Below are 19778 nucleotides of genomic sequence, written 5' to 3' on the forward strand. Positions count from 1 at the left end.
GGGGAAATCGACAGTAACACAATCATAGTAGGGGACTTTAACACCCCACTTTCGCCAATGGACAGATCATCCAAAATGAAAATAAATAAGGAAACACAAGCTTTAAATGATACATTAAACAAGATGGACTTAATTGATATTTATAGGACATTCCACCCAAAAACAACAGAATACACATTTTTCTCAAGTGCTCATGGAACATTCTCCAGGATAGATCATATCTTGGGTCACAAACCAAGCCTTGGTCAATTTAAGAAAACTGAAATCGTATCAAGTATCTTTTCCGACAACAACGTTATGAGACTAGATATCAATTACAGGAAAAGATCTGAAAAAAATACAAACACATGGAGGCTACACAATACACTGCTTAATAACGAAGTGATCACTGAAGAAATCAAAGGGGAAATCAAAAAATACCTAGAAACAAATGACAATGGAGACACGACGACCCAAAACCTATGGGATGCAGCAAAAGCAGTTCTAAGAGGGAAGTTTATAGCAATACAAGCCTACATCAAGAAACAGGAAACATCTCGAATAAACAACCTAACCTTGCACCTAAAGCAATTAGAGAAAGAAGAGCAAAAAACCCCCAAAGCTAGCAGAAGGAAAGAAATCATAAAGATCAGATCAGAAATAAATGAAAAAGAAATGAAGGAAACAATAGCAAAAATCAGTGAAACTAAAAGCTGGTTCTTCGAGAAGATAAACAAAATTGATAAACCGTTAGCCAGACTCATCAAGAGAAAAAGGGAGAAGACTCAAATGCATAGAATTAGAAATGAAGAAGCAGAAGTAACCACTGACACTGCAGAAATACAAACGATCATGAGAGATTACTACAAGCAACTCTATGCCAATAAAATGGACAACCTGGAAGAAATGGACAGATTCTTAGAAATGCACAACCTGCCGAGACTGAACCAGGAAGAAATAGAAAATATGAACAGACAAGTCACAAGCACTGAAATTGAAACTGTGATTAAAAACCTTCCAACAAACAAAAGCCCAGGACCAGATGGCTTCGCAGGCGAATTCTATCAAACATTTAGAGAAGAGCTAACACCTATCCTTCTCAAACTCTTCCAAAATATTGCAGAGGGAGGATCACTCCCAAACTCATTCTACGAGGCCACCATCACCCTGATACCAAAACGAAAGATGTCACAAAGAAAGAAAACTACACGCCAATATCACTGCTGAATATAGATGCAAAAATCCTCAACAAAATACTAGCAAACAGAATCCAACAGCACATTAAAAGGATTATACACCATGATCAAGTGGGATTTATTCCAGGAATGTAAGGATTCTTCAATATACGCAAATCAATCAACGTGATACATCATATTAACAAATTGAAGGAGAAAAACCATATGATCATCTCAATAGATGCAGAGAAAGCTTCCGACAAAATTCAACACCCATTTATGATAAAAGCCCTGCAGAAAGTAGGCATAGAGGGAACTTTCCTCAACATAATAAAGGCCATATATGACAAACCCACAGCCAACATCGTCCTCAATGGTGAAAAACTGAAACCACTTCCAGTAAGATCAGGAACAAGACAAGGTTGCCCACTCTCACCACTAGTATTCAACATAGTTTTGGAAGTGTTAGCCACAGCAATCAGAGAAGACAAAGAAATAAAAGGAATCCAAATCGGAAAAGAAGAAGTAAAGCTGTCACTGTTTGCAGATGACGTGATACTATACATAGAGAATCCTGAAGATGTTACCAGAAAACTCCTAGAGCTAATCAATGAATTTGGTAAAGTAGCAGGATACAAAATTAATGCACAGAAATCTCTTGCATTCCTATATACTAATGATGAAAAATCTGAAAGTGAAATTAAGAAAACACTCCCGTTTACCATTGCAACGAAAAGAATAAACTATCTAGGAATAAACCTACCTAAGGAGACAAAAGACCTGTATGCAAAAAATTATAGGACACTGATGAAAGAAATTAAAGATGATACAAATAGATGGAGAGATATACCATGTTCCTGGATTGGAAGAATCAACATTGTGAAAATGACTCTACTACCCAAAGCAATCTACAGATTCAATGCAATCCCTATCAAACTACCACTGGCATTTTTCACAGAACTAGAACAAAAAATTTCACAATTTGTATGGAAACACAAAAGACCCCGAATAGCCAAAGCAATCTTGAGAACGAAAAATGGAGCTGGAGGAATCAGGCTCCCTGACTTCAGACTATATTACAAAGCTACAGGAATCTAGACAGTTTGGTATTGGCACAAAAACAGAAACATAGATCAATGGAACAGGACAGAAAGCCCAGAGATAAACCCACGCATATATGGTCACCTTATCTTTGATAAAGGAGGCAAGCATAAACAGTGGAGAAAAGACAGCCTCTTCAATAAATGGTGCTGGGAAAATTGGACAGGTACATGTAAAAGTATGAAATTAGAACACTCTCTGACACCATACACAAAAGTAAACTCAAAATGGATTAAAGACCTAAGTGTAAGGCCAGACACTATCAAACTCTTAGAGGAAAACATAGGCAGAACACTCTATGGCATAAATCACAGCAAGATCCTTTTTGACCCAGCTCCCAGAGAAATGGAAATAAAAACACAAATAAACAAATGGGACCTAATGAAACTTAAAATCTTTTGCACAGCAAAGGAAACCATAAACAAGACCAAAAGACAACCCTCAGAATGGGAGAAAATATTTGCAAATGAAGCAACTGACAAAGGATTAATCTCCAAGTTTTACAAGCAGCTCATGCAGCTCAATAACAAAAAAACGAACGACCCAATCCAAAAATGGGCAGAAGACCTAAATAGACTTTTCTCCAAAGAAGATATACAGATCGCCAACAGACACATGAAAGAATGCTCAACATCATTAATCATTAGAGAAATGCAAATCAAAACTACAATGAGGTATCATCTCACACCGTTCAGAATGGCCATCATCAAAAAATCTAGAAACAATAAATGCTGGAGAGGGTGTGGAGAAAAGGGAACCCTCTTGCACTGTTGGTCGGAATGTAAACTGATACAGCCACTATGGAGAACAGTATGGAGGTTCCTTAAAAAACTAAAAATAGAACTACCATATGACCCAGCAATCCCAGTACTGGGCATATACCCTGAGAAAACCATAATTCAAAAAGAGTCATGTACCAAAATGTTCATTGCAGCTCTACTTACAATAGCCAGGACATGGAAGCAACCTAAGTGTCCATCATTGGATGAATGGATAAAGAAGATGTGGCACATAGATACAATGGAATATTACTCAGCCATAAAAAGAAACGAAATGGAGGTATTTGTAATGAGGTGGATGGAGTTAGAGTCTGTCATACAGAGTGAAGTAAGTCAGAAAGAGAAAAACAAATACAGTATGCTAACACATATATATGGAATCTAAGGGGGAAAAAAAAGGCCATGAAGAACCTGGTGGCAAGACGGGAATAAAGACACAGACCTACTAGAGAATGGACTTGAGGATATGGGGAGGGGGAGGGGTGAGATGTGACAGGGTGAGAGAGTGTCATGGACATATATACACTACCAAATGTAAAATAGATAGCTAGTGGGAAGCAGCCGCATAGCACAGGGAGAGCAGCTCGGTGCTTTGTGACCACCTAGAAGGGTGGGATGGGGAGGGTGGGAGGGAGGGAGATGCAAGAGGGAAGAGATATGGGAACATATGTATATGTATAACTGATTCACTTTGTTATAAAGCAGAAACTAACACACCATTGTAAAGCAATTATACTTCAATAAAGATGTTTAAAACAAAAAAGAAAGAAAGAATTGCCTTTGTCAGCAGGAAGTCCTCATCATCTAACCTTCTCTGCTGCTGCAGTCCAGGACGATGTCACCCTAGACTCCTTTACACCAGCCCCCCCTCAGCTTCCTGACATCACCTTGGTAGGATGTGGTAGGAGCTTCAGACCTCAAGCTGAACTTCGGCTAATGTCCTCTGCTCACCAGGACAAAGACTTTCCAGTTCCCTCTGGCTTTTCTGTCTGCACTGCTCTATCGCTTAGCTCTCAGAACACAACAGAAAATTATTTCTGTGAACCTGAGCTAGTGGCAGGGGCGGGGTGAGGTGTGGTTTACTGGAAGCTTATGTACTCCTACCCCTCCAAGGTCAGAGAATAGAAGGGGACACTGGACTGGGACTTCTTCCAGGAGTGGGGGTAGAAAGCACCCTGGGACCATAAGGGATTAGGTGGCAAGAGTCATGGGAGAGACACTGAGCAGTCAGGGAGAGGCCCTAATCTCCCACCCCTCCCACTTTCCCCAAGCCATGTCCATTGCTGGCTGTCTCACAGGAGGGGTTATTGGCCATTCCTCCCGGGGGTGCAGAGGAGAGCAGTGGAGCAGTGATAAAGAGGGAGGCTTGGGAACTGGGCAGCCTGGGGTTGAATCTTTGTCAGCTGTGGGATTGTGATGGGCATCATCAAGGGTTCACCAATGTCAAGTTCTCTGTACTTCCAGGTACACAGGGATTATATGTTCCCACTTGTTTGAAGTTAGATGTGGCCATGTGACTTGTTCTGGCCCAAGAAATGAGGGCAGAAGTGACAGGGGTCACATCAGAACCTAAGCATTTAATTGTAGGTCTTCAATTCTCCATCTTTCTCTTCCACAGTTTTGGTGATGGGGAAAGTCCACATGGAGATGTGGTGTCATAAGATGGTGGCTCTTCCCCCAGCCTGGGTCTTAGAACCCTCCTGCTGACCACGGTAGACATATAAGATGTGTGAGAGTAAACTTTCTTTTGAAGTCACTGAGATTTGGGTGATATTTATTACTGTAGCATAATCTGGCCTGTGCTACCTAAAACAGAAATCATGGGCAAGTTACTTAACCTTTCTGTGTCTCAGTTTCCTTGTCTGTAAAATTGGGGTCATAAAAGTCTCAACCTCCTGGATATAAGGAATAAATAGATCAATACATAAGGGACTTAGAACAGTTTGGGGCATATACTATTAATATATTGAATGAATGTTAGATTTTTACTATTATCTCCCACCTGGAAAATCTCTTCCAACTCGATTGGATTAAGCATAGAGGTACAGAAACATAGACACTGAAGGTTGAGAAAAACTTTAAAGTTTTCTGATTCCACCTTTATTTTGCGTTGGGGTCTTTTGTGCAGCACCCTTGACAAGTGCTATCCAGCTCTTCTGGAGGTCCTTGCACTGGCTGCAAACGCAGAGCTGCAACCTGTTCATAGATACCTTCCCTCTCCCTGTCCCTAATGCACCTATAGTAGGGGCGCCACTCACACCTGGTATTCCTGCCTCTCTGTCTGGTGTGTATCTGATGACACTGTTACCATGCATGGCACCAGTTTCTGCTGTAACTGATATAGTCATGGAGGGAAGGAACTGAGCGACATTCCCCTCAAGCTGCTTGCAAATCGTATCTTGCCCCACCCCCACACAGTCCGCTGCCCTGTGCTCCCATCGGTCTCCCCTCAAAGACACCTCCCTGAACATGCATCCTGGGCTCAGAGCCCCTCTGACCATCTCTCTCAGTTGCTCCATCTCCTTTACTCCTCTTTTGTCCTTTCTGAAAGGGGCTCCCTGCTGTCTTCCTCCATCAAGTCACTCTGTGTATTCTTCCCAGGCTCGTGAAAATTGACTCTTTGCCTCCCCGTGATCTGTGCTTCCCAGGGTGGTCACAGCTCCCTCAGGCTGAGCTGTAGCAGAGGCACCTATGGGCCCATGTGGTCACATGCATGAGGTACCACCTGAGAGAGGTGGAGAGGCTGGACTCCAAATGTCACTCCCACCTGTCACTCACAGTGTCTCACTGCCACCATTTGGGATAAATTACTGCCTTGTGTTAAGTTGCAAAGAACACAGGCGGGCCAATTACTGGCTCCAGCCATGTAGAGGAATTTGGGCAGCTGTCCTTAAAGCCCATTCTGAGGTACTCTTCATTGGAATCATCTGGGGTGCATGTTCAAAATGCAAATTCCTGAGGTGGTCTTGTGGGACTGGTTTTCTGCTATCAGAAAAGGATAACTGGGAGAAGAAGCAAATTTTGAGCATAGGTCCTTCCTCTCCCACCCTGGGGGCCACCCAGATCCCATCTACAGCCTCTGCTTGTGACAACACCTTCAAGATATAAAGTCAGAGACCATGTCCTCTTGAGTCTCGACTTTTAAGTAAAAGGAATATGGGGGCTTCACAAGATTCAGGAAGGCAGTTGTACCGTTTGGAGGACACCTCATCCCACTTTGAAGAAGAAGGACTAGCAAGAGGGTATGGGCTGAAACTACAACAAGGGGCGTCCATGATAGAGGTGGGTTGCTAGTCAGACAGTAGGAAGAATTCCTGGCAATAAAACTTCCTCTCATTTGTGCAGTGGTTTACAATTTATAGCGCTCTTTCATGTTCACACTCTTCTTTAAGCATCCCACAACACTGTAAGGTGGACACGAATTACTTCTATTTTACAGAGTTGGAAATTGGGTTCAGAGAGTTTAGGTAACTTGCCCAAGATCACTCAGCTACTAAGTCGTGGAGAAGAAATTTGACTCCAGGTCTTCTGCCCCTGGGTGATAATTACGGGCAGTTCTGTGTCAGTTGGATGAATCCTGGAACAGATTCCGGGTCTCAGAGAGGTCACCAAGTGGGTTAGAGGCCCCAGGGGTTCCCTACTCCCATTGTGATGCCTTCCCTCTCCCTAGGGAAGGTCTGGAAGAGATGGACCCTGTCCTTGTGGATAATTAACCTTCATTGCTCTCCATAGGGCTCCTGGTTCTCAGCAGCCACTGTTTGAACAAGGGTGTCATCCCCAGGTGATCTCTGGACTGGCCGATAAGGCACCCATGTCTCTACTTGAATGAGATACTGTCGGTGAAGAAGATGCCTGTCTCCGTTCTCCTCCAATGGGCTGGTCCCAGTAGCTTACCTAATACTTGCTAGGTGACATTTACCCCAGTGAGAACACATGGTGGGCAGAGGTTAGCCTAGTACAACCCTTATCTTGAAGCAGGAGAGCCAGAGTCAACTGAAGAGCGACTCTCTGTTGAAGGAATTTGGAAGAGATTTCCTAGCTCCTCTTTATGTCTTCATGGCAAGTGGACACCCTCTGTGTTTGCTCAGTATCTCAAGAACCCGTTTTATGCTAGGAAGAATCTGCTCTATGCACTCAAGGACCAGCCTGGGCTACAGAAGTACCAGGTTCTAGTCTGTCTCTGCCATGAACTCACTGTGTGACCTTGACAATTCAATTCCCCTCTCTGGGCTTCACATTCCAAGGACCTTTCTATCTAGTAGCTCAAAAGCCTCTGATCAGATGATGCTATGTCAAGAGTTAATGTGCATATCTGCAGTTAAAAATTCACTATGGGGAAGAAATTGACTGACAGGAAAGAGAGTAATGTATTCATTAGAAATATGCAGTTGTACCCAGACATACTTAGGGATATTTAGTTGGGGTGGAACAGAGAATAAGGTAACAGGAAGGAGGTGGGCAGACTAGTAGATGGCCTCACAAAGAAGAGGGAAGAGAGGTATGAACAAAGAGATCTGGTAGAAATGGCAGGGCGAAGGGGTGAAAATGAGAGAAGGGAGGATCCAAAGATGCACAGGACAGAGTTACTGGAGGGAAATGTTGGCACTCATGAATCTCCCTGCCTGCTGGATATCTCCCCTTGGATGTCCCACCAGCACCTCAACGCCACCATAGTTCTACCCCAACTCAGCATCTCTTCCCTCTTGAGCCAGATCCTCTGGTCAACCAGTCCCCAAGTCCAGGGGGTTTTCTCTCCTCCTTACCATTCACGTTTGAGTCTGTCCCCACCTCCATATCCACACTGCCACTACCAGGCCATCATCATCTTTCAGCACTCACCTGTCCGTATTCTTTTTATTGAGGTATAGTTAATTTACAATGTTGTGTTAGTTTCAGGTGTACAGCAAAGTGATTCATATATATATATATATATATATATATATATATATTCTTTTTCAGATTCTTTTCCATTATAGGTTGTTACACGATACTGAGTATAGTTCCCTGTACTATACAGTAGGACCTTGTTGTTTATCTATTTTATATATAGTAGTGTGTATATGTTAATCCCAAACTCCTAATTTATCCCTCCCTGCCCCCTCACCCGGAATAACATAGTGCCTCCTGTTTCCCTGAGTTCACCCTTGAGTTCTCCAACCCACACTCCGCACCCCTGAAAGACCCTTCAGTGGCTCAACAGTGCTCCCCAGTTAAAATCCAAACTCTTCTCCATGGTCTCCAAGGCCCTGTGTGGTCTGGTGCTTGCCTTCCTCTGCAGCCTCATCTCTTCCGCTCCCCGTGTAGATGGCAACACTCCTATCTTACAAAACAACTCTTGCCCATCTCCAGACTTTGGCACATGCTGTCTCCTCTGCCTAAAACATCTTCTTTCTTCCTACTTCATCACTTGGCAAACTCCTTCTCATCCTTTGAGCCTCATCTCATACAACCTCTCCTTCTGGGAGCCAGCCTGGGTTGGCGGTTCCTCTTCTGGGTTCCCACAACCCTTGGGCGTCTCTTTGTGACTGAACTGATCACACTGACTAGTATTTATCTGGTTACATTCCAGACTCCCGCACTAGACTGGGAGCTCCCTGAGGACAGGAATTATGTCTTTTTGTCATTGTATGGCATCTTATATATGGGTGCTTAATAAATGTGTGTCGAATGAATGTCGAAATGGCTTGGTACCTTGTGCATAGTAAGCCAATGTTTATCGGCTTGAATTGCTATCCAGGAAAGAAGCAGTAGATGGGGATGTCAATGAAACTGCATAGGACTAGAAAAGAGTTTGAGGTAGTGGAGCAGAGTTTTGGCTGGAAGCCAAAGTTCGTGCTTGGAAGGATTACGTGAGTTGAGAGAAGGGGAAGCCGGTCCAGGCCACGGGTGTGGGTGGGTGTTGTGCCATGGAGACCTGAAGGAAAGACACCAGATTTAGCTCTTCAAGCAAACCAGATGGTTCTCTGTAACCACACTGCTCATTCCCCACTCTGTGGGCTGGCTGTGTGCTTTTGCACACTGGGGTGTTTTGCAGCCTGGATGGCTGGCAGAGGGAGATTTGTGAGACCTCATTCATTGCATAAATATTAGTTGAGCACCTATGCTATGCCAGGCACTATTCTACACACTGAGGAACTCAGCAGTGGATATAAGAGGCAAATACATACAAAAATCCCTTCCCTCATGAGCCCTCCTACACTGTTGGTGGGTAAATTGGTGCAGCCACTATAGAAAGCAATATGGAGGTTTCTTAAAAAACTAAAAATAAAGTTACCATATGATCCAGGAGTCCCACTCTTGGGTTTATATCCAGAAAAGACAAAAACTCTAACTGGAAAAGATACATGTACCCCAATGTTAATTGCAGCACTATTTACAATAGCCAAGACATGAAAGCAACAAAAATGTCCATAGACAGATGAATGGACAAAGAAGTTGTGGTGTGTTTGTATATATATATATATATATATATATATATATATATATATATATATATATAATGGAATATTACTCAGCCATTAAAAAGAATGAAATGATGCCATTTGTAGCAACATAGATAGACCTAGAGATTATCATACTAAGTGAAGTAAGTGAGACAGAGAAAGACAAATATCATATGATATCACTTATATGTGGAATCTAAAAATTGATACAAATGGACATATTTACGAAACAGAAACAGACTCACAGACATAGAAAACAAATTTATGGTTACAAAGGGGAAAGAGGAGGGTAGGGATAAATTAGGAGCTTGGGGTTAACAGATACAAACTACTGTACATAAAATAAACAACAAGAATTTAGTGTATAGCACAGGGAACTATATTCAATGTCTTATAATAATCTATAATGGAAAGGGAATCTGAAAAAGTATATATATACCAGAATCTAACTCAACATTGTAAACCAACTATACTTCAATTAAAAAGAAAAATCCCTTCCTCCATGGAGCTCACATTCTAGTGAAGGGAGACAGACCAAAAGCAAAATAAATAAAATTTATAGAACGCTAGATGGTTATATATATATATGGAGAAAAATTAAGGAGGGAAGGGAGTTAAGAAGTTGCTAGAAGGGGCGTATGTTTCAATTACAAGTAGGGGAGTCATGGGCCTGCAGGAGGTTAGAAGCCTTTCCTGTGGTGAGGGGACATTGTAGAGGGGACTGGCGGTGCGAGCAATAGCAAGCTCCCCAACAGCCTCCAAGTAGAGGGAGGCTACAACGAGGAGCCAGCGACCAAACTGGCAACCCTGGAGTTTGGGCTGATCCTGGAATTGCATGGCACCTGCAGTCGCATCTCTTCCCATGTCCCACTCAGCCCCCGCCCTCACCACATACACACATAGAAATAGCACATCCACCGTCACAGTCCCAGAGCTACTTCTTGGTGGCTTATGTGTCATGCTTCACCTTACTTCCTTTCAGCTGAGACTGGTGCTCTCCAGTGGTGTGACCAACAAGTCTGATTAACCAATGCAGATTGTATCTGCTATTTCAGGTCCCTGCACTTATCAGGATGGCAGGAAAGCTTGTGAGTGAAACTGCTGCTAATGTATCCACAAGTGTGCTCCAGCACTGCGTGTGTGTGTCGGAGTTGGGATTGCATGGGCAGCCTCGCTGACTCGGGGCAGTTCACTCTCTGAGCCTTAGTTTCCCCATTTGAAATATGAAGCCCCTGCCCTACCTCCCTTACACCATTCTTAAAGATAAAAATGACGTGGAAAACTTACAGCAGGGTATCAAGGCCCTTGGTGGATGCCACCCTGGTGTAGTCTTTCCTGAGAGGTGGAAACAAAACTCCACTAGCCATCTGTGTGTGTCTGGCCCTTGGATAAAACTCTGAGTGGTTTCACTTAATTGTTGATAAGATGGGTCTATATCTGTCAGAGCTGCTGGTGACCCAACACAAGGAGGTAAAGGATACTTCCTCATCAGCTGGTAACAATGCTCAGGGTCACGGTAGGTTGGGGACACAGGGACAGGAGGGTGGTGGTGGGGCAGGCCTTTCCCCTACCATCCTCAGTGAAGAAATAGAAATCTGCCCTCTTAGGTAGACTCAGGAAACTTAAGAAGCATTCAGCATACCAGGCACGGCACTGAGCACATTGTATGTGTGTGTTTGTGTTTGTGTGTGTGTGTTTCTTTTTTTGGTGGTGGTGGGGAGAAATAAAAAGATAAACAAGGTCTGGTCTCTACCTCAAGGACTCACAATTTGGTAAGGAGAGATAGAAGTCTTAAAGGGGAAGTGTGCCAAGTAGGGTTTTATAATCTGCCTAGGTGTGGAGAAAGGGGTGGCTGGAGGCAATGTCACCTAGGAGATTTTCTGTGGTCTAGGGAAGGGATGGTGGTGTCTTAGACTAGGGCAGAGTCAGTGAGAATGGAGAGTAGGGCAAAGGTGGGAAAAATATCATGGAAGTGACCGCAACCTCACTTGGCAAACGGTTGAGGGGAAAAGGGAAAGTTCAAAGGGGCTTCCAAATTTGCTGCTGCTAAGCCCCATCTTCCTCTTCCTAGACTTGTGCAGTTGGATTGGGGCATTTGGTGCTAGAACATTTCAACTCATCATTTCAGCCTGTAGAGAACTCTCTGAATCTGCTAGTCCTCTGGGTTTTACGTAATTTGCAAATTCTCAAGAGCCAGCATGCTTGTGCTTCATTCCATGGTCTGCCACTTACTAGCTGTGTGATTTGGGGCAAACTACTTAACTTCTCTAACGCCACAGTTTCCTTATCAGTATTGTGGGGATAATAATAGTATTTACCATATAGGGCTGATGTGAGGATTGAATGAGTTAATTCATGAAAAGGGCTTAATGCCTGTCACATTGTAAACACTTGATAAGTGCTATTATCATTATTTTTGAATGCTTTTTTACTTAGTACTTATATTGTACCTGGCTGTACCAGATGCCCTGCAGGAAGTAGAGGAAAATTAGGCCAGGATTCTGGGAGAGAAATGTATAGTTACTGGCCAGAATCCAAGAGGCTGAAGTATATAATAGACAGAGGTTCAGAGTGCTGTGGGAGCAAGGGAGAGAAGAGGAAGTAATTGAATCCAGTGAGGTGGGGTAAGGGTGAGCATGGTTAGTTGGATCAAGTTGTCCATCTGACCAAAGGGCAGTCTGCTTGGTGGTGCCTTGAAAGTGGTCTGTCAGGAACTTCTATGCAAAAAGGATTCGAAACTGGGAACTAGAGAAAATCAGGAAGCTGACACTGGGAGTTGAATCTGAAAAAATGAAAAGAAAGGCTAAGAATGAATAAAGTTCTGCTGCAGAGGTCTCCAGAATAGCTTCGGCTTCAGTTCCAACCTCCATGAGGCCAGATCATCCTAAGGTTCTGTCTCTTCAAGTCCCATGTTTCTTTCCCAATTTTTCACTAATTGAGTTGGTCTGAGTCGATCACAGCTTCTTTTTTTTAATGTTCTAAGTGGAGCTTCCTTTAAAAAGAACAGCTTTATTGAGATATAATTCACATACCATACAATTCATCCATTTAAAGCATACAATTCAACCGTTTTTAGTATATGTGTAACCACTACCACAGTCAACTTTAGAACGCTTTGTCACCACAGAAAGATATCCTATACCTGTTAGCAGGCGTTCCCCTTCCCCCCTGTCTCCAACTCCTGGAAACCACTAATCAACTTTCTGTGTCTGTGGATTTGCCTATAATGGACATTTCATGTAATTGGGATTATACTATAAGTGGCTTTGTATGACTGGCTTCTTTCACTTAATGTGATGTTTCCAAGGTGCATCCATGTTGTAGCATGTATTAGTACTTCATTTCTTTTTATTGTGGAATAAATTTTCACTGTACAGATATAGCACATTTAATTTATCTATTCATCAGTTGATAGATACTTGGGTTGTTTTCACCTTTTGGCTGTCTTGATTAATGCTGCTGTAAACATTCATGAACAAGTTTTTGGGTGAATGTATGTTCTCATTTATTTTGGGTATATACCTAGGATTGGAATTGCTGGGTCATATGATAACTCTATGTTTAACCATGTAAGGAACTGCCAAACTGTTTTCAAAGTGGCTGCACCATTTTACTTCCCCTCCAGCAGTGTATGAGGGTTCTGATTTCTCCACATGCTTGTCAGCACTTGTTATTATCTGGCTTTTTGATTATAGCAATCCCAGTAGAAGTGAAGTGGTATCCCATTGTGGTTTTGATATGCATTCCCCTGAGAACATTTTCATGTGCTTATCTGTCATTTGTATATCTTCTTTAGAGAAATGTCTATTCAGATACTTTGCCCATTTTAAAAATTGGGTTGTCTCTTTATTAATCAGTTTTAAGAGTCGCTTATGGATACTAGATACAAGTTCCCTGTACGTTGAAAATATTTCTCCCATCATGGGGATTGTTTTTCCACTTTCTTGATAGTGTCCTTTAAAGCATAGATGTTTTTTATTTTGATGAAGTTCAATTTATATATTTTGATTGTGTTTCTTATGCTTTGGTGTCATATATGGGATTCTGCTTCTAAACCTAGGGTCATGCAGATTTACCTCCATGTTTTCTTTTAAGTGTTTTATAATTTTAGCTCTTATATTTAGGTCTTTGATACATTTGAGCTAATTTTTGTATATGGTGTGAGGTAAGTGTTCAATCTCATTCTTTTGCATATGTCTATCCAGTTGTCATGGTACCATTTGTTGAAAAGACTATTCTTTCCCATTGAATGACCTTGGAACCCTTGTTGAAAACCAGTTAACCATAGACACATAAGTTCATATCTGGACTCTTAATTCTATTCCATTGATCTATATGTCCATCCTTATGCCAGTACCACATGTTCTTAATTACTATAGCTTTGTAGTAAGTTTTGAAATCAGAAAGTGTGAGACCTCCAACTTTGTTCTTTTTTCAAGAATGTTTTGACTATTCTGGGTCCCTTGCATTTCCATATGAATGTTAGGATCAGCTTACCAATTTCTGCAAATAAGGCAGTGAGGATTTTGATAAGGGTTGCATTGAATTTGTAGATCAATTTGGGAGTATTGCCATCTTAAAAATATTAAGTCTTCTAATCCACGAACACAGGATGTTTTTATGTGTATTTAGATCTTTAATTTCTTCCAACAAAATTTTGTAGTTTTTAGAGCATGTATAAGTTTTACACTCCTTTTATTAAAGTTATTCTTAAATATTTTATTCTTTTTGATGCTATTGTAAATGCAATTGTTTTCTTAGTTTCATTTTCAAATTGTTCATTGCAAGTATGTAGAAATACCGTTTGGGCTTCCCTGGTGGCGCGGTGGTTGAGAATCCGCCTGCTGATGCAGGGGACACGGGTTCGAGCCCTGGTCTGGGAAGATCCCACATGCCGCGGAGCAACTGGGCCCGTGAGCCACAACTACTGAGCCTGCGTGTCTGGAGCCTGTGCTCCGCAACAAGAGAGGCCGCGATAGTGAGAGGCCCGCGCACCGCGATGAAGAGTGGCCCCCGCTTGCCACAACTAGAGAAAGCCCTCGCACAGAAATGAAGACCCAACACAGCCAAAAATAAATAAATTAATTATTTTTTTTAAAAAAAGTACAAGTAAAGAAATACCGTTTATTTTTGTATATGGATCTTGTATCCTGCAACCTTACTGAATTTGTTTATTAGTTCTAACAGGTATTTAGTGGGTTCCTTAGGATGTTCTATGTATAAGATCCTGTCATCTGTGAATAAAGATGGGTTTACTTCTTTCCATTTTGGATGCCTTTTATTGCTTTTTTATGCCCAAGTACCCAGGCTAGAACCTTTAGTACCATGTTGAATAGAAGTGGTAAGAACAGGTATCTTTGTCTCATAACTGATCTTATGGATGTTAGATGTGGGTATATCTTACACGTCTTCTATATAGTTAATAAAGTTCTTTTGTATTCCTAGTTTGTTGAGTGTTTTTATCATAAAAGGGTGTTATATTTTGTTGAATGCTTTTTTTCTGTATCTACTGAGATGACTATGATTTTCATTTTCTATTCTATTGATATGGTGTATTAATTGTTTTTCGGATATTAAACCATCCTTGCTTTTCTGTGATAAATCACACTTGGCCATGGTGTATAAATCATTTATGTTGCTGAATTTGGTTTGTCAGTGTTTTCTTTTATGGCTTAGCATATGGTTTATACTGGAGAATGTTCCATAGGTTCTTGGGAAGAATATATAGTCTGTTGTTGGGTGGAATGTTCTACAGATGTCTCTTTTCTAGTGTTTTGTTGAGGATGTTTGCATCTTTATTATTACGAGATGCTAGTCTTTAGGTTTCTTTTCCTGTGATATCTTTGTCTGGTTTTGGTATCAGGGTAATACTGGCTTCAAAGAATGAGTTGGGAAATTGGGAAATATTGCTTCTTCTTCTATTTTTTTGGAAGAGTTTCTGAAGAATTGGTATTAGTTCTTTTTTAAATGTTTGGTACGATTCACCAATGAATCCATCTGTGCTAATACTTTCTTTGTAGCTGTTTTTTAAAATTGCTAATTCAACTCATGTTATAGATCCATTCTTACTGTCTATTTCTTGTTTAATTAGTTTCGGTGGTCTGTGTCTTTCTAGGAATTTTTCGATTTCATCTGAATTGTCTTATTTATTGACACACAATTGTTCAGAGTATTCCTTTTTAATCATTTGTATTTCTGTAATATCTGTAGGAATGTCTTCTCTTTAGTTTCTGATTTAGTAATTTGAGTCATCTATGGTTTTTTCTTTGTGAATATAGCTATAAGTTTGTCAAGTTTGTTAATCATTTTAAAGAACCAGCTTTTGGTTTCTTTGATTTTCTCTATTTTCTACTCTCTATTTCATTAATTTGCACTTCATTATTTCTTTCCTTCTGCTTGTTTTACATTTGTTTATTCCTTTTTTTCCAGTGTCTTAAGGTGGAAATTAGATTACTGATTTGAAATATTTCCTCTTTTTTAACATAAGTATTTACAGCTATAAATTTCCCCCTAAACACTGCTTTAACCACATCTTAATTTTTGGAATGTTTCATCTTCATTTTCATTGATCTCAAAGTATTTTCTAATTTTTCTTTTGAGTTTTTTCTTTGACCAAGTGGTTATTTAGGAGTTTGTTGTTTAGTTTCCACATATTTGTGAGTTCCTGAAATATCTTTCTATTTTTGATTTCTAAATTCAATCCATTGTGGTCAGAGAACATAATTTCTATGATTTCTATCCTTTTAAATTTATTGAGGTTTTTTTTTATGGCCTACTAAATAGTCTATCCTGGAAATTGCTCCAGGTGCACTTGGGAAGAATGTATATTCTTATCAAAAATCATGGAAGCTAGTAAACAGTGGAATGACATATTTAAAATACGGACAGAAAAAAAGTTGTCACCCAAAACTTCTATACTCAACAAAAACATCCTTCAAAAATGAAGGAGAAATCAAGACATTCCCAGATAAACAAACACTGAGGGAGTTTGTCACTGGTAGACCTGTACTACAAGAAATGCTAATGATAGTAATTCAGGCTGAAATTAAAGAACATTAGATAGTAAATCAAAGCCATATAAAGAAATAAAGAACAAAGGTAAAGGTAGCTATGTAGGTAAACATTAAAGCCAGTATTATTGATTTCTACTTCATAAATCCTCTTTTTTCTATACAATTTAAAAGGTAAACACATAAAACAATAATTACGAATCTATGTTAATAGGTATACAATGTATAAAGATGTGATTTGTGAAAATAACAACATAAGGAAGATGGGATGGAACTGCATAAGAGCAATATTTTTGTACACTAAAGAAGCTAAGCTGGTACTACTTCAAACTAATTGGTACAAATTTAAGATGTTTATTTATTCTTTAATCAGTGTTGGTAGTTTGTCTGTATCTAGGAATTTGTCTGTTTCATCTAAGTTATCTAATTTGTAGGCAAACAATTTTTCATAGTATTTTCCTATAAGTTTTTTTTTTTTTTTTCTGTAAGGTGTAGTAGCAATGTCCCCACTTTCACCTATGATTTTAGAAATTTAGTTCTTTCTCTCTTCTTTGTCTCTCCCTCTCTCTCTTTGGTAAGTATAGGTAAATGTTAGTCAGTTTTAATAATCTCTAAAAAAACAGCTTTTAGTTTCATTGACTGTCTCTATTATCTTTTTATTCTCTATTTTGTTATTCTCAGCTCCATTCTTTATTATTTCTTTCTTTCTGATAATTTTTTGTTTAATTTGCTCTTCTTTTTTTTTACTTCCTTAAGGTATGAAGATAAGTTGCTTATTTGAGATTTCTTTTCATTTTTAATGTAGACATTTACAGCTATAAAATTCCGTCTGAGCATGGCTTTCATTTCATCTTATAAGTTTTGGTATATTGTGTTTTTAATTTTAACTTGTATCAGAGTATTTTCTGATTTCCCTTCTGATTTTTTTTCTTTCATTCATTGGCTATTTAATGTATGGTTTTATTTCCACATATTTGGAATTTTCCAGTTCTCCTAATGTTATTGATTTCTAGTTGCCTTTCTTTGTGTTCAGAGCATACCCTTTGTATGGCTTCAGTCTTTCTGAATTTATTAACACTTGATTTGTGGCCTAACATATGTTCTGTTGTGGAGAATGTCCTATCTGCAACTGGAAGAAAAATATGCATTCTGCTGTTGTTGGGTGGAGGATTTGTGTATGCCTGTTAGATCTAGTTGGTTTATAGTGTTTAAATTCTCTATCTCCATAATGATCTTCTATCTGATTGTTCTATCATTATGAAAAGTAGGGTATTGAGGGACTTCCCTGGTGGCACAGTGGTTAAGAATCCGCCTGCCAAGGCAGGGGACACAGATTTGATCCCTGGTCCAGGAAGATCCCACATGCCGCAGAGCCCATGTGCCACAACTACTGAGCCTGTGCTCTAGAGCCCATGAGCCACAACTACTGAGCCTGTGTGCCACAACTACTGAAGCCCACACACCTAGAGCCCATGATCTGCAACAAGAGAAGCCACTGCAATGAGAAACCTGCGCACCGCAACGAAGAGTAACCCCCGCTTGCCGCAACTAAAGAAAGCCTGCGCACAGCAACAAAGACCTAATGCAGCCATAAATAAATAAGTAGATAAATTTATTAAAAAAAAAGCAGGGTATTGAAATCTCCAACTATTATTATAGAACTGTTTATTCTTCCCTTCGATTCTGTCAATTTTTGCTTCATATATTTGGGGATCTGTTGTTGGGTGCATATATGTTCATAATTGTTATATCTTATTGAAAATCTGATTAGAGCAATAACGAGTAAAGAGATTGAATCAGTAATTAAAACCTTCCCAAGCAAGAAAAGCTCAGGACCAAATGGCTCCACTAGTTAATTCTGCCAAACATCTAAAAATAAGTTAACACCAATTCTCAAAATCTCCCTAAAGAAGATGAGAGAACACTTCCTAAGTCATTCTATGAGGCCACCATTACCCTGATACTAAGGATAGACAAATATATCACATTAAAAGAAAGCCACAGATCAATATCACTTGTGGATATAAATCTAAAAATTCTCAACAGAGCACCAGCAAACTGAATTCAGCAGTATATTAGAAGTATTATACACCAGGACCAAGAGTGATTTATGCCAGGAATGCAAGGGTCTTTCAACATTTAAAAATCAATCAATATAATACACCAGCGTGGGCACACGCACTCCTGGGCGCACAGAGAACAGGGCATGTGCCATGGAGCAGTGGTTAGCTGAGTTGGGGGTAGGGCCCAGAAACCAGCCAGGTTGGTGGCAGAACCCAGCACTTCAGAGCCACCGTGCACAAACCTCGGGAGAGAAGGCAGAAGCAGCTGTAACTCCAAAGGCAGCCCCAGGCTGGCTAAAACTGTTCCTGGTGTGGAAACCGAGGCCCTTGAGTACCCAGGCCCAGCCCAGCCTTGCTCAGGGAGCAGCTTGGCCTGGGGGCTGCATGTCACAGCCATCGCAGAATCCGGCCAAGCCACCACCTCTGCCCCCCCCGCCCCAGGGGGGCCAGTCTCCCCTGACCGACATCACCTTCTTGAAGGTGCTCCTCTGGTTGGTCCTGCTGGGACTGTTTGTGGAACTGGAATTTGGCCTGGCCTATTTTGTCCTGTCCCTCTTCTACTGGAGGCATGTGGGGGAAACGAGGCCCTGAGGAGAAGACAGAGGGGGGAAGAGCGGGTACTCCGTGTTCAACCCGGGCTGTGAGGCCATCCAGGGCACCCTGATTGCCCAGCAGCTGGAATGCGAGCTGCACCTGAGACCCCTGCAGGGGAGATAGGACCAGCCCTGCCGTTGGCTGGCCCCCAGGGCCCTCACACCCCTGGGGTGCCGATTTGTGGGTTTGGCCAAGGATAGCTTGCAGGTCAGTTCTGTGACCCCGCAGTTCCACACGCTTTCCCTGATTTCCTGCTGCAGTTTTATATCAGAACTTCTTTTTGGTTTTGGTGAAACTCCCAGAAAGACACTCACTGTGGGTCTGATGCAATTTATAAAAATTACGCACTCAAGAAAGGAGACCTATTTGTCTCTTTATTTAAGAGAGGTGATTTTTAGAACAGTAGGAGGGCATTGGGGAGATAACTGTTTAAAATATCCAGCTGTTTGAAGTAATGGTTTGGTACATCAGGACTATGTGCTAAAAGTAAATATTCTCTTTAAGTCTTGTTTTTAATTAATTAATTTTTTAAATTGACATATATTTGATTTACAATGTTGTGTTAGTTTCAGGTGTATGACAAAGTGATTCATTTATACATATATATATTCTCTTTCAGATTCTTTTCTTATAT

General features: G+C 40.8%; 1 pseudogene; it reads left to right on the forward strand.

The window, feature by feature from the left end:
• Positions 1-18700: 18700 nt before the first annotated feature.
• Positions 18701-19267, forward strand: LOC137756323 (SAYSvFN domain-containing protein 1 pseudogene; annotated as a pseudogene).
• Positions 19268-19778: the final 511 nt, after the last annotated feature.

This window comes from Eschrichtius robustus, chromosome X, assembly GCF_028021215.1.
Source record: "Eschrichtius robustus isolate mEscRob2 chromosome X, mEscRob2.pri, whole genome shotgun sequence".
Lineage (NCBI taxonomy): Eukaryota > Metazoa > Chordata > Mammalia > Artiodactyla > Eschrichtiidae > Eschrichtius > Eschrichtius robustus.